The sequence below is a fragment of the Orcinus orca genome, chromosome 3 (assembly GCF_937001465.1).
Source record: "Orcinus orca chromosome 3, mOrcOrc1.1, whole genome shotgun sequence".
NCBI classification, from domain to species: Eukaryota; Metazoa; Chordata; class Mammalia; order Artiodactyla; family Delphinidae; genus Orcinus; species Orcinus orca.
Genome location: NC_064561.1, coordinates 102,233,480 through 102,249,194, shown reverse-complemented (window position 1 = coordinate 102,249,194; position 15,715 = coordinate 102,233,480). Strand labels below are relative to the sequence as shown.

Sequence of the window (15,715 nt, the reverse complement as noted above, 5' to 3'; positions counted from 1 at the left end):
AAGCTTGGGGAAGTGATAAAAGTATTGAACATGAGGTGCCCTAAAGCATTCAGGAGATGTCTTGCCTAGTTGAAAATTTGGTTCTAGAACTTTGAAAGCAAATGGAGATGGGGGTATGGCATTGGGAATTCTCACTATGGTATTTACATGTTAAAACCATTCATTCTAATGGTTATATATGCACTAAATAATTTATTTTTAAACATGTCCACTTCATTTCAGATTGAGCCAAAGGTGATGAATTTCAAAGTCTATAATCTCTTATATTTGGATCATTTATATGAAGTTATTTGTAGTAATTAATAGAATCTGTAGAATACGTTAGCAAAATTATAATAAAAGAAAAGTTACATTTTATAAACTTACTTTACATTCTTGTGTCAAGTGTACACCAAACATTCATTTTCAGAGAAAGAATTGAAATGGAAAAAACAAGAATAAATCTCTCACTGCAACTGTTAAAGGAGGGAGTTTTTGTGTCATGATTAAGCCTGTTGGTTCTGGAGCCAGCTGAGTTCCATTCACTTAGAGGAGGTCTGACTTGGGACACGTTACTTAAACTCCATGTGCTTTGGTTTCCTCATCTACAAAATGGCTAACTTGATATTACCCATGTTACAGGGTTTTTTGTAAGCATTGAATGAGTAAATACCTGTAAAAGTACTTTGAAAAGTGGTTAGCATTTAGTTAGTAATTTGTAAATGTAAGCTCTTATTAATATTGGAAACAATTTTTCTCAGTCTCTAGTCTTATTTTCTAAATTGTTGCTATTGATAGTTTCTGAGTCTTTCTTATGTTATTTTTGCCAGCTTTATGAACTTCTGAACATGGAAGGGAAAGATTACAAACCAGCAGATTTCTAGGAATTAAATTCTGAATCATTTATGGAGAAAATGTAGATATGTACCAAAAACATATCGAAGTTTCTAAACATATAGAAATTAAAATGTACGTTTTAATTTAGACACGTTCTGGAGTTTTGGCTTAAAGTTGAGGGTTAGGAGGAACTGGGCTCCAAATTCTTTATGATTTTAAATCGTGTTTCATTAATCCTCATTCTGAGCATAGTCAGTAGCAAGTCAAGAATTTACTCTGAACAGGAATAAGTAAATTACTACTCTCTTGATGCATAGTGTAAAGGTCAGGAATATATCGTAACAGTTTCTGCGTCAAAAATTATATAAAGGAAAGCTACCAAGCAACGTGTGATTATAATTAGTAATAACAATGGTAATTCCCACAGGATACATTTGACCCTTACAGTACAATGAGAAGAAGGCAGTGCCTCTGGCAGCATCTGAGATTTGTAAATTAAGGCTGTTCCTCACCACTCTTGAATTATAATGATCTGAATTTCATTTAAAATCTTCCCTTAGTTTAGAAATCATTATGCTGGTGTAAAGGCCAAGGAGAAATGCTTCATCTTTAACATTTTTCTTATCCTCCTCAAAGTAGTGGTACAATCCACATTTTTCAACCTATTTCAATAGGGGTTGGGAACTGGCAGCAGAGGGATAGATGTAATTCAGGATACCATGTCTAGGCCCTGTCAGATCCACAGAACTCTTGTAACTTGGGCATATGTCCAGGCAGGTTCTAAATATATCTAACACTCTCCTGTGCTACTTGGAGTTTTTGTGTTCTGGAAATGGTCCACATTTGGGACAAACTTCCTAGGGTCAGAAAAAGATATTGAAAATATGCCACTTTATGGTACAAGTGTCTAACATCAGCTCCGACAAGACCCCAATCAGCTTTTCTCCTGGAAGGAAACTGTTGTGCAACTCTCATCAAGGAAATCCATATTTCATGATATGGATGGGGGCCAGTAGCAATTTTAGAGGTGTGGGTCCCTTAGTGAATGAATGCAAATGTCGGGCTTTACATAGATAAATATTAATATTGGGTATTCTCATAAATACTGGGTATTTCCAGTATCTATTTGTAGCTCCCCATCTAAGAAATTGGAATTCTCTAAGTCATGATTTAGCATGTATAGTAAGTGCATAAATCAGGATTTATTAAATGATACATATATATAGACATTTCAACTATATATAGATATATATATAAAACTATATATAGATAGTTGCTACTATCATCATTGGCAGTAGGCAAAATAGATACATTAGCTTTTGGTTTAAGAACTAAAATTATATCACATCTGTGAAAAATCTTTTGCTCTTTCTCACTATAAAAATACTTGAGGGTTTGCTGTGCACCTGAAACTATCACAACATTGTTAATCAGCTATACTCCACTATAAAATTAAAAATTAAAAAAAAATACTTGAGGTAAGTCCTATTTCAGTTAATTTGTACTTCCACAGCTCTGATTGACTTCAAACAAATCACTGGACCCTAGTAACAGAAATCATATGTTTGATGTCTTAGATGAGAAATGAACAGATACGAAGTAATTTTCTTTTATAATTTAATCACATAATTCAGCCTAAATTGTTAACAAAATGTGGAAATTTATGTATTAAAGATAAAAATTTATAATAAGAAACCGCCCACATACTTTACTTAAAGGGTAATTACCCTTCATATACTCCATAACTCACTAGCTTTGATGAAGGTGGCAGTGAGTTATTATGGTCTTTACTTTGTCAGAAAAACGTTAATAACTTCATCATGCCACTGGTGTCATAAAGTTATGGATTGCATGCAAGGCATAATAACTTTTTCTTTTTGATAGGAACTACATTTCTCTTTTCAAGTGGTCAGTAATTCACAGTTAGGGATTCAAAAATGGTGGCTTTGCATCTATAGATGATTTCTCTACTCACAACAGCAATGAAATGCCTTATTGATATTTACATACTTTTAAAAAACTACTCATATATTAGTGTGAGTGGAATCCTTCATATGAATTTTAAAAAATAAGGTGGAATTCTTTTGTAACACGACTGAGTAACAGATGATAATATCTGCATTATGGGCTGTGTTACGTCTGGTTTTTATGATGGTATGAAATCAGATATTGTGTTGAGAGACACTCATAATTTTATCTGAAACATACAGCTTTGTTTTATTTCATTTGGCTGGAATTCTTCCAATTAAGTAACTTCTAACAGAAAAACTGAGAGCATTGTGGTGGCATTATTAAAACAAGTATGTGTTAATCAGGATGTGTGAGATAAGAATGTGTGAATAGCTGGAGGGGAACATAACAGCTACAAGAACATAATGGTTTGGTGGTTAAGTGCCCTGATGGTTGACACTCAGGGGCAGAGGCTAGAAGGTGTGGGGAAACAGGAAGAATATTTATAGACGACATTACTGAAGGGTGATGCGCTTTGCTAGAGGGAAGTTGGCTAACACTGGAATTATTGGGAGATTCACCTTCAAGTCATAGGTATGAAAAGTATTTTTATTTTTAACTTGGGCCTTTGAAGCATACAATGAAAGGAAATAAAATAGCTGTTTTGCTGCTAAAAACTCAGTCTAGAGACTGAATTTGATGATATTGATTTTTAAAAACTCAAGAAACACGTTTATTGAAAGTTGGTACTTTTAAAAGCAAAACTTATCTAGCAATTCCACTTCTATACTTCTGGGTATATTCTCAAACAATTTGGAAGCAAGTACTTGAATGGGTATTTGTACACCAATTTTCATAGCAGCGATATTCACAAAAGCCAAAAGGTGTAAATAACCCAAATGTCCATCGATGGTTGAATGGATAAACAAAGTGTGGTATATACAGACAGTGAACTATTACTCAGTATTAAGAAGGAATGAAATTCTGACACATGCTACAACATGGATGAACCTTGAAGACATTGTGCTAAGCGAAATAAGCCAGACACAAAAGGACAAATATTGCATGATCCCGCTTACAGGAGGTACCTGGAGTGGTCAACTTCATAAAGATAGAAAATAAAATGGTGGTTGCCAAGGGTGGGTGGGTGGGGGTGGAGGATGGGGAAAGTTGTTTAGTAGGTACAGAGTTTTAGTTTTAGAAGATGAAAAAGTTCTGAAGATGGGTGGTGGTGATGGTTGCATGACAGTGTGAATGTATTTAATTCAACTGAACTGTACACCTAAAAATGGTTAAAAAGGTACATTTATGTTATGTATATTTTACTGCACTAAAGAAAACAAAGCTTACTAAAATGGTAATATAAAGTAATAAAATGCTTCCAGTTAGAGAACAAACTAATGAGACAAATATAAGGGTTAGCTAACTACTCATATTCATAAATATTCAGTAGTCATCATTAGACTAAATTTGGGAAAAACACATTTTCCTTATCTTGTATATGATCTGGGGAATGATTTGCCCATATTTAAAAATATTGTCTTTCAGTACTTGACATAACTCTTGGAGCATGGAAGATGCTCAATAAATATTTGTTGATTGATATTTGTTTATTCAGGAAATTATAGCATCATGTGCAAAATAATCAGCTTAACTGTAACTCGTTAAGCTTACTTATAAGCTCAGTGAACAGGTAGCACATATAACCTTTAAAATACAGGCAGGGCTTCCCTGGTGGCGCAGTGGTTGAGAGTCCGCCTACTGATGCAGGGGACACGGGTTCCTGCCCCGGTCCGGGAAGATCCCACATGCCGCGGAGCGGCTGGGCCCGTGAGCCATGGCCGCTGAGTCTGCGCATCCGGAGCCTGTGCTCCGCAACGGGAGAGGCCACAACGGTGAGAGGCCCACGTACCACACACACACAAAAAAATACAGGCAATCAAAAATGTAGTATAGATATACTAGATTATGGGAACTAATGTATCTTAGTTATTATAAAATATGCCACGAATTTTTGTTGTTGATATAAAAGCAATATTGATGTGATCTCAAGAAATGAGCAGTTATTTGCCTGAAAGACTGCCTTTAGGATAGCTAGTGCTATTATCCCTGTTTTATAGCTGTACAAAGATCATGGTGGATCTCATGGCCATCTTCATGCTTATTTTACTAAGACAGTAGCTTCTTTTTTTTTAATATTTTATTTTTATTTATTTATTTTTTTATCTTTTTGGCTGCACACCCCGCGGCATGTGGGATCTTAGTGCTTTGACCAGGGATTGAACACACGCCCCCCCTGCGTTGGAAGCATGGAGTCTTAACCACTGGACCACCAGGGAAGTCCCAGACAGTAGCTTCTTCATCTAACCCTCTGGTTCTTATGAGGATAATTTGACTCTTATCCTGGGATCCAAGTGGTGGGGTGGAAAACCTATCTAAACAGTGTGGTATTAGGTTACCTAACGCTGCTTCAGTTGGCTGCTTTCGCCAGGCGGAGAAGTGATGCCACTCTCTTCATTTCTGTGGACAGAGTCTATTTTAAGCCTCTTATAGGAACATTATTTTCATTATTCTGAAGTGTTATTCTAGTTATCAGAAACTGAGTATCACTTGTAAAAGAGGTTATACAGTTTTATTTTTGTGAGTAACTATGTTTTCCCCCCATTGTTTCTTGAATTATATTTGTTCATTATGGAATATTGGCTAATGCAAAAAAAAGCTCTGTCGTATTTTAAAAATTACCCATTATTGGGAGTTCCCTGGTGGTCCAGTGGTTAGGATTCTGGGCTTTCGCTGCTGTGGCCCGGGTTCAATCCCTGGTCGGGGAACTGAGGTTCCACAAGCCATGTGGTGCAGCCAAAAAAAAAAAAAAATTACCCATTATTTTACCACGCAGAGATAGGCACCGATACCATTTGTTTGTGTGTCAGCAGTTCTACTGTTCTGTCCATGCATATGTGCACACACATTAACAAACAGAGACGCAAAACTGGGAGACATAAAATTAGGATTGTAATGATTATTCTATTTTATAACCTGCATATTTTTTCACTGAGCATTAAATAGTAACATTTGCTCATATCCCTAAATATTCTTTCACAGCTGCCTTCTAAGTAGCTGTATTTCCTTTGATTTTATGCCTGCACCAATCCTCTATTACTAGGATTTTAGAATATTCTTTTTTTGCTATTATAAATGACACTATGATGAAAATACTTTTAGATTAATCTTTTCCCTATCTCTATTTATTTTTTAAGAATAAATCTCTAGGATAAAAATTAAGTAAAAAGATATGAACATTTAGATTAATCTTTTCCCTATCTCTATTTATTTTTTAAGAATAAATCTCTAGGATAAAAATTAAGTAAAAAGATATGAACATTTTCAAAGGCGTTTGATATATATGTGTCAAGTTGTCCTGCGCAGAAAGACTGTGCAGGTTTATACTTTTCTAGTGGTCTGTATCAGAACACCCATTGCCCATCCCAGAATTAGGGCTTTTGTTAACACCAATTTGAGAAGTGGAGAATTGTAATCATTTATTTTAATTTGCATTGGTGGTGAGCATTTGTATATGATTTTTTAGCATATGTATTTCTTCATGTCATGGTTAATCTGATGTGTTCCTTTTTTCTATTTGTGAGATGTATTTATGTGTTAAAGACATTAACCTGGCTGTATGTAGTTTCTTTTGCAACTGCTTTTTCCCCAGTGGATTTTTCTGTTTTCAACATTTTGCCAAGTATTACCAAGGAAAAAAACAAACAAACAAAAAAACCCAACAGAAACCTTTGAGATAGATTACTTAACTCTATTTGGGGTTTGTTTCTGAATACAAGATAGATAAGGTAAATTACCTTCCTCCAACCTCCCTGAGAAAAACTTACCCTGTCAATTAGTTGTAAAGCATTCAGTTTTATGATCCGTAACCAGATAACTTGTCTCTAGGGTTTTATCTAGGATATGCTAGGCGTTTCTCGAAGGAAAGTGTAGCTGTAGTGAACATTTCCATTTGGGTGTGCTCCATTAAACCAAGTATTGCTGAAACTCAACAGCAGTTGACATTTTTACTGAGCAATATGCAAACATTGAGAGAAGTTTTCCCCATCCTAATAAGGAAGATAATAAGAAATTGATTATTGAGTATTTCTTACAGCAAAGTATTTGAGCAACTCTCTGGCCCTTTTTTCCATGAATGAAGATTACAACCATTTGCTGTTTTGGAGTTATAATTTATATTTATACATAGTATTATGGAATTTAGGAAATTCACTTCAGATATATCAAAGTTAACATTGATGTGTGTATATATGTGGGTTTGTGTTTATGTTAAAACATATGGGAGGTGGCACAAGTAATGCCAAAATCATTGAGAAAAACATTAAAGGTAAATGAAATCTTTATTGTCATAAATTGCTGTCCAATTCAATAGTGATAAAAGGCATGTGAGGAGACTATAAGGTTACTTTCAAGAATTTACCAAGTTCCAGGAAATGAATGTATTTGTATAAAAGACACCTGACAAATGCACAAGCCTTTTTATCTGTTTACCAAACAATTGATTATTAAGATCTCTTGGCTTGCATAAGCTTTCAAAAACAATATGATACATGGTCACCCATTTGCCATTGACTGGCATTACGAAGAGTTGGAAGGGGGCAGTATACTAACATAACTTTATGGCAAATTTAGTAATTTGAAATCTCTTCTAAATACACTCGAGGTGCTCCCTATCTAAAGGAGCTCTACAAACCATAATTTTGTCAAGTGAAGAACTTGTAGCACGTAATTACCATTGGTTCATTCTTCGTGCAAATCAGAATACAGGTTCACAGTTTTTGAGGCTTATGGTAATCTCATACTGGCTGATAGTTTGATTGTGAGTAGGAAATGTGCTTTCTTTAGCCATCTTAGATTAAAAAAGGTAACACAAAAGTCTCCAGGAGCAGATAAGAGTTCTGCCAAGTCGAGTTTAGCTTTAATCAAGTAACATGGAGATAATTTTTTTTTTCTCTAAAAAAAAATCTCCCCTTTGGCATCATGGTCGGTTAGGAGTCTTGGTCCTCATAGGAACAGAATAAATACATTTTTTTCTTTCTACACTAAAATAATGTCTTAGATCTATTTTTCCTTTCTTCCTCTTAAAATTATTTAAGATAACTTACCTGAACTTGTGAATGTTTTCTAGAACACCTGCTTCTTTGCTTTTAAAATTCCTAGAAAAAACACATAGATACATATTTAAATATATATGAAGTGTCTAGGTGTTTCTGATTTTAATGCTTAAATCAAAAGCTTTTTGTAAATGGAAACTTAAAAAATTGTGAAACTATTGGAAAATCTTTTAAAAAGTTGGTTAGTGCAGTATTTTAAGTATGTTGTATACATATATATTAATATACTTCAATATATTAAGTACATAAGTAGTGGTTTTATTTTAAAGCTCATTTTATTTAAGTAATATAGTAATATCCTTCCTCATTTAAAAACCTGAACTAGTAAAAGATTTTAAAAGAATTTTGAAAATATTAGATGAATTAAGTAATTATAGGAACACTTTTATCCTAGATTTATATACAAAATTAATTTATCAATTTTGTAAAGTGATTAGAGTTAGAGCAGATAATTTTTACATTTTGAACTTAAGACTTAAAAATTCAGCAATATGTGAAACATATTGAATGTGTTGTATTATATTTACCTGAGAATTTCTGCCTTAACAACTTAAAGACCCATTTCTTTCTTTTTTAAAATTCATTAAAAATATTCATATACTCACTGATCTCTAGGGGAACTTTAACTAAAATTCATTACTTATTTAATACTTTTGAATTTTTTTCCCCCATTTTTATTTATTTTTTAATTTTATTTTTTGGTTTCCTTTTTTTTTTTAAGCATCTTTATTGGAGTATAATTGCTTTACAATGGTGTGTTAGTTTCTGCTTTGTAACAAAGTGAATCAGCTATACATATATATATATATATATATCTCCCCATATTTAGAATGTACATGAAGTGGTTTATTTATCCTTGGCCAGTTACCACTTGAGACTCTATTTTGTAAAGCTAATTTAAATTTAGCTTTAAAGCTTTAAAGATCATTTAAACATGAATTACTGTTACTGGTTTTCTTCTATTTCTGGTGTATTGAGGGTCATGCAGCCCTATGATGACCGGGTAACATGGAGGTGAGAGGGGGAGGCAAGACATCATCTCAGTGAAGGTCAGGAAGGGTCAGCCTGGAGCGGAGGTGTGATTTGGGCAGGTGGAAATGAATGTTTTCCTGGAATGAATTGGCAGAAGTGGATTCTTATTGATTTAGATACATTTCTGACCAACTGAAGGGAGGAATTATTCAACCCAGGGTGGAATAAAGCATTTCAAGCATTTTGTAAGAAGTGATTAAATCAGGGAAGCTTCCTATTTTAAAATCAGAGAGAAGATATCAATGTAGACTTTTAGGAAAAGTTTAATTTTTGTAGAGAACTGAAGACATTTTGATGAAATGCGAAATTTAGTAAAATTTACAATTTCCCCACCAAAAAATTGAGTGTATAATATTTTTTTACTCTTCAACTGTTTATTCCATAATCAGTTACTGTAGGGGATAGAAACCCAATTGTATACAAGTTAAAAGCAAAAAAAAAAAAAAATTAAAGATTGTTAGCTTTAAAAATACATATCTATTGATCACGTAAAATGTAATAAACATTCTGCCCTTATCATTTTGCTTGATAATCATGTGCTTCAAAATCTGGCACCATCCTTCATGGGATTCACAAGTCCTATTTCCATTGTGTTGTTTATTTAGGTTATGTAGCTTTTCTCAAAATTAAACAAGTGTTTAGCTGGTTCCTTCAAACATTGACAAAAGAAGATACAGAAAAGTGGTTGGAGAGGGAGAAGAGTTATCCTGCCCAGATACTTTCCCTGTTTCCTCTTTTCTGCTGCTTTCTTTCTCTTCACATACTTTGATAAAACTCAAAACTAATTGAGATTTTTGGGGGAACCAAGTGAGACAAAGAGAAAAGTTTACAACTGCTGTCTGACCCCTAGTACTAGTGACACTCAGTTTTTTGAGTACCACTTGCAGTTTCAGAGTGCTTATCAGAGCCACTCTTGCTGCCTTACTTTGTGTGTACAGATTGCTGTTAGTGTTGCTACTATCTGTTTTGTATCAGGCCTGCTAGCTAATTTCCTTGTTTATTAGCTAAGTAATTTTCTTAATGGCTATCCTTTTGACAAACGAAGAAATCTTAGCTGCTCTGAGAGGGAAAACTGAGTTTGAAAAATCATGGTGAAAGGGATAAGGAACATCTGTATTCATGCTGCCGCTATGTTGTTGATATGGGAGAAAATCTGGTGACTGACCTTGATTCTTGACCGAAGTCCCAAAAATACGCATAATTTGGCCTTTACCCATAAGACAAATAGCAACAGTCTCCAGTTAAAGCAGGGATTCAATTTCCTTTGGGTTGGGTGTGGAAAAGGGAATCTTTTCCAACCTTATTATCAGCGGGATTAGTGAATTTTTTCCAGAAATATTTTAGATACTCCATTTCAACAGAAGCATTTTGTTTGAATTCATATTTTATTAACCAGGAGTTATTTTGTTTAATTTATACTTGGAGATTTAGAGGCCTGCAGTATTGTTTTTAAGGGAGAAATGTCTTTTTATTAAATAATCAAACAGAATCCAAATACCCAATGGTGTCAACAAAAAACTCCTGTGATCTGATGATACATTTTGGAATAGGGCCCCTGGAAGAGACAGTGGCACTATATTGGGGAGCCAGTTCAAGATCTCTATAAACAGGTTTAGGTTGGCTGAAGTCCATGAGAGGTGGAACCTCTAGAACTAATCGTCTGTTACCCCACTGACCCTTCAGGAGATCAGTCATCAGGGGTTGCCCTGGATCCATGTTAGGAACCAGGTTTATAGGTGAATAGTCTAGGGCTCTTATAGACCCATCTCTGCCCCTACAGCCTGTGAATATGAATCTGACATGGCACCAAAATGTGTATTTATCCACCAGATGTTATCTCAGAGCTTGGGCAGTGAGATTGGGTGTTTGCAGTTCCACACAGCAGAAATCCGTCTTTTAAGTAAGGCAAGAAAATTTGAGCTTCCTAGTTTTTAAGTAGGAGTCACCTTTGCTCTTGAAAACTGGGTTACAATTAAGTTACCTTTTTATTTTTGTTTATTAAGCACCATAGTCAGCCAGCTAAGATTAGAGAAAATAGTGAAAGAGAAAACATTTCTCCATCCTATCATTGACTCCCCTTGTACTTTTGCCTTTTTCAGTTTCTTTCCCTTGGTTTCCTCATCCTATTTGGGACCTCACATTCTATAAACTATGTCTCCCTCATTGAAAAGTAGCCACCTGCTATCTGTATAACTATGAGCAAATTACTTAACCTCTTGGTGCCTTGGTTTCCTTACTTGTAAGACGGCAATAGGATATTATCTACATCATAAAGTTGTTATGAGGATTAAATGCATTAAGATGTGTCAAGCACTTAGCTCCGTACCTGGTTGTACAAAGTGCCAAGTGGCCAATTAGCTAATAATTGCTAATAGAATCTATTAGTGGAAAAACCATAGAAAACCATAGACTTCAGTGCCAAGTTTCAAAATGTTAAATAACATAGACTTGTGAATTCTTTTTAATGTCCAGTAGCACAGGGGCTCCTGTTTTGCTTCTTCTGCCCAAATAGAGTTGTAGAATGTCTTAAAGATACAAGAGGACTGTTGGGTCAGTCCCCAGAAGACTGTTGAATAGTGAGAATATCCTAAGTGTCCGAGGAATCATATTGAGTCTGTTACTTTTATTGGAAAAGGAGAGTATAATAACCATACGGTGTTGAGGTGGTTGGTTATTTTATGTATACATTTCTCTCATAGCAGACACAGTACTTTGTTTATCTAAGGTGAGTGTTCTAAATTATGACCATTATTAAATCTATGTTCACATTAATTTCTGACATGGTGAGTATATTTCTTTTTGAGGCATCACATTTTTAAACATTTAGAATATAGCCTCACCCATTTTACTTTGAGAATACTGTATGTGAAATAATTTTGAAGGACATATTATTTCCTAGTATGAATTTTCAGTAGGTGGCTAATGGCTTTTGACCTGCTGTAGCAGCATACAGAACTGAATGTCAGACAGAGTACTTTTTAAAAGCTGCGTTTTTGTTTTTCATAATGAAGCACAGTAATTCTTTTTGAGATTGCCTTGAATATTTTTCCAAGTAGTTATTGATGGAGACATGTCAGTTTGGTAAGAGAGAGAAGAGAAAATTGTGATGTTCCAGCATTTAGGTTTGAAGACTGTTTAAATATATTCAGATTGGTAAATACAAGTATTTTAATAAATAATATCAGATGTAATATATTTATAAGTTAAAAGCCATACAAAGTACGTGGTGTCAACTTTCCACCTTTCCCATATCTTTGGACCATTGTTATGAAAAATCACACATTTTAATCCACTCACTTTTCTCCTTAGTAATTTCCATTTTCTTTTGAAACTTACACAGTATATTCCATGGCCTATTTTCATACAACCTTTAAGAATTATACATACCGAATAATAATTCTCAAATGTCGTGCGAAAGTAGACCATGGCATGCACTATATAAATGACAGATTGGTTAGGGTTCGAAGGTTAGCGATTTTAGGTCATTGTCAGGGTTAGTTTCAAATTAAGTATTGGCACAAGTTTTTGTGCAATCACAGTCTTTGCAGTCATGTGCCACATAGTTTATACATTGAGTAATGCTCTGATTTATACTTAGTTGAATTTTTGAGGTGAAGATGTGTATGCAGTTTGGTTAATGCCTAAAGTCCTTGTGGAGTGATGACTGTGAGAAAATGACAATATGAAGAGTTATTTCCCGTACTGAACATATTAGAGCTGGCATTTTGCCACTGAACCATATGATGAGGGAGGAATATTGTTCGTATGCTTTGCATTTAAGGCTTAATTTCTGAGGCTGAGTTCTAATTTATTTATTCCCTTAGGTAATTACTGGTTTTTCGAGATGCAAAAGAAATATATTATTGGAATTTTTTAAATGGTTAAACTTGTATCATAGATGTCCTTTCTTTAAATTTAGGCACTAAAAATTCTCACACATCAAAGTAGCTTGTGATTCTCATTTGTGGCTAGAGAGTTAACCATCTTTCAATAATGCTTTCAAGTTAGCTTTTCTTCTTTTTTTCTTAACCCAGCATGGGTTCATGAATAAAACTAAACACTGTGATAGATATAGTGTATTATTGCTCTTGCCTATGGCTCTTGCTAATAAAAATTCAAATTCTGGTTAGTTTGCTGGAATCAAATCAAGGTAGTATATGGCATGCTTTTCTCCTGTTATGAGGCCCTCTTGTAGAAAATAGATGGGAGGGAAAGAAAGCATGGGGTGGAGGGAAAGGACAAAGCAATTCAGGGTTAAATATGTTTTGGCTTTTCTGCCTATGTCATGGTAAGTCTGTAAGCTGTACAAGAGTTTTTACTTCTTATTGCCTTGGAATCCTTAAAAATAAAATTCCTATTCCTTAGGACTAACCTCCAAAAAATTCCTATTCTTTAGTCAAAGTATATGAATATGTTGTTGTGTGGGTGAGGTAACAATAACAACAGTGGCACTAACTTAATTTGCTAGTGTAGGTATGCGTTTTTTAATTAATTAATTAATATTATTATTATTATTTGGCTGCATTGGGTCTTCATTGCTGCGCGCGGGCTTTCTCTAGTTGTGACGAGCGGGGGCTACTCTTTGTTGTGGTGCGCGGGCTTCTCATTGCGGTGGCTTCTCTTGTTGCAGAGCACAGGCTCTAGGCGCGCAGCCTCCAGTTGTTGCAGCACGCGGGCTCAGTATTTGTGGCTCATGGGCTCTAGAGAGCAGGCTCAGTAGTTGTGGTGCACGGGCTTAGTTGCTCCACGGCATGTGGGATCTTCCCGGACCAGGGATTGAACCCATGTCCCCTGCATTGGCAGGTGGATTCTTAACCAGTGTGTCACCAGGGAAGTCCCTATGTGTGTGTTTTTAAATACAGCTAGATGAGACGCCTGTCAGCTGAAAAATAGGATAGGTGATGAATAATAGGTAGGTGATTGCTAAAATAATTTGGAATTCTGACATTGCTAAAATTGTCAGCTTGCTTATAAGATGACCGAATCACTAAATCAAATAGGGTTTGGCATTTTAACGAATAAGATGTTTTCCACCAACATCAATACAGGAAAGAATTGTGCCTGGATGCTTTCCTTCCGAATGAGACGTGAGAATTTAGAAACCAAAGAACATGCCAGAGCTAGAGTGATGACGGTACAAGATATTCCATCCTGGAGCCAGGCCCCATTGGGAGGACCCTTAAAGTGCAGTTGGGGGAATGCAAATAAGGAGCATATTTAGCAAAATTACACATGTATATGACAGTAGGTAGGAATATGGTCTTAGGAGTTAGAGACACCCAAATTTGGTTCTCAGTTTTAACTATTGGAAGGCTGGTCACTTTGGGCAAATAAGTTATTCTCTCTGAGCCTCAAATTTCTTAACTATAAAACAGGGATAGTGATGGTATTTAATTCATATTATTATTCTGAGAAATAATTACCAAAATTAAAAAATTTTAAAACCTATAGTGAACAAGAACTGCCAATTCCAAAGCCTTGGAAATCTGTTACATTTATATATTTTGCAAGTAATGAGACACATTGTTACACAGGCCATAGCTGGCCTCAGAATCCTGCTCAACTCAGAACAGCAGGAAGCTCCTACTATTTTGTAGAAGTTGGCACTCAACATAAAACGTCTTTGTTTTCCCTGAGCGAATCCAATGCTACCTGTCTTCCTTCTTTTTTTCTATTTTGCTGACAGTTTCCCTAATGCAAATATCAATTTACTTATTTGGAAAAGTGGGAATGGAGAGATTGGTTATCCATAATCATAATGTTCAGGCACTGTGGTGGGTGCTTTACAGAAAATTGTGTTAAGTTACTCCCACATTTATATTTCCAGCTCTGTACCCCAAGCTCCGTTCATGAACTACCTTATTACTTGACTCCAGTTAACTGTCTAATAGGTGTCTACCCTTATTGCTCACTGTTCACTGTCCTTCCGTTACACTGGGCTTCCTCATGTTCCTTGAACATCCTGAGCTCATTTCTGTCTTGGGACCTTTGTTCTTGCTGATCGCTATGCCTGGAAGGCTCTATCCTTTTATTTTGTGCATCTTGCTCCTTCTCCTTGTTCAAATGCCATTTCTACTGAGACTGAGGTTTCTCTCTGACAACTCTGTCATTATTCTTCCATCTAGTCAGTTTTTTATCTTGTCATCCTATGATGTGTTTCTTCAGAGCCTTTTCCCATATGTGTAAAATTATGTTATTCATTTAATTGTTTATTATTTTATCTCCCAACCCAGAATGCAAGCTCCTTGAGATCAGTGGCCTTGTATGGTTTACTCAACACTGTATTCCTGACACCTGAAACTGTGCCTGGCTCACAGGAGTGCTCTGAACAACCTTCAGAGGTATGATTATTCCTTCCTTAGTTTTATAGTTGAGAGAAGTGATGATCAGGGAGTTTAAGTAGCTTGCCCAAGATCACAGGGATTAGAGGTGGCAGAGCTGGGATTTAGACTCAATGCTGTGCTCTAATAACCTACGCCACAATGCCTTCCCTTCCTCAGTTGAAGGTCAGGAACGTCAGTGGGAGGCAGGGGGCTGTGTTGGTTCTTGGAGCTTCCTTTGAGTCCCAGGGCCAGCGGTTAATGTTTCTACAGCATTGTCAGACAAGAGCTGGTCCTGATCACCTTATACTCTAGTATCCTTGGCTTATCTTCTCTTCCCTTTTCCTTTTCGACTCAGTGCCCAAGACACGCATGATTAATATTTTACAAGAATGCATTCAGTCCTTTACTGCTTGGGAAAAA

The 15,715-nt window shown here is 35.5% G+C and overlaps 1 protein-coding gene across 16 annotated transcripts in view; it reads left to right on the top strand.

The window, feature by feature from the left end:
• The window catches only part of PAM (peptidylglycine alpha-amidating monooxygenase), a 286,118-nt gene that overhangs the window by 25,947 nt on the left and 244,456 nt on the right, over positions 1 to 15,715 (top strand). For 14 of the 16 annotated variants that reach the window (XM_033408473.2, XM_033408467.2, XM_033408476.2 and 11 more), the window contains exon 2: positions 15,206 to 15,313. The exons of the other annotated variants lie outside the window; for them this stretch is intronic. The gene's annotated coding sequence lies outside the window, so the exon portion shown is untranslated. The remainder of the gene's footprint in view (positions 1 to 15,205; positions 15,314 to 15,715) is intronic. 16 annotated transcript variants of the gene reach the window in all.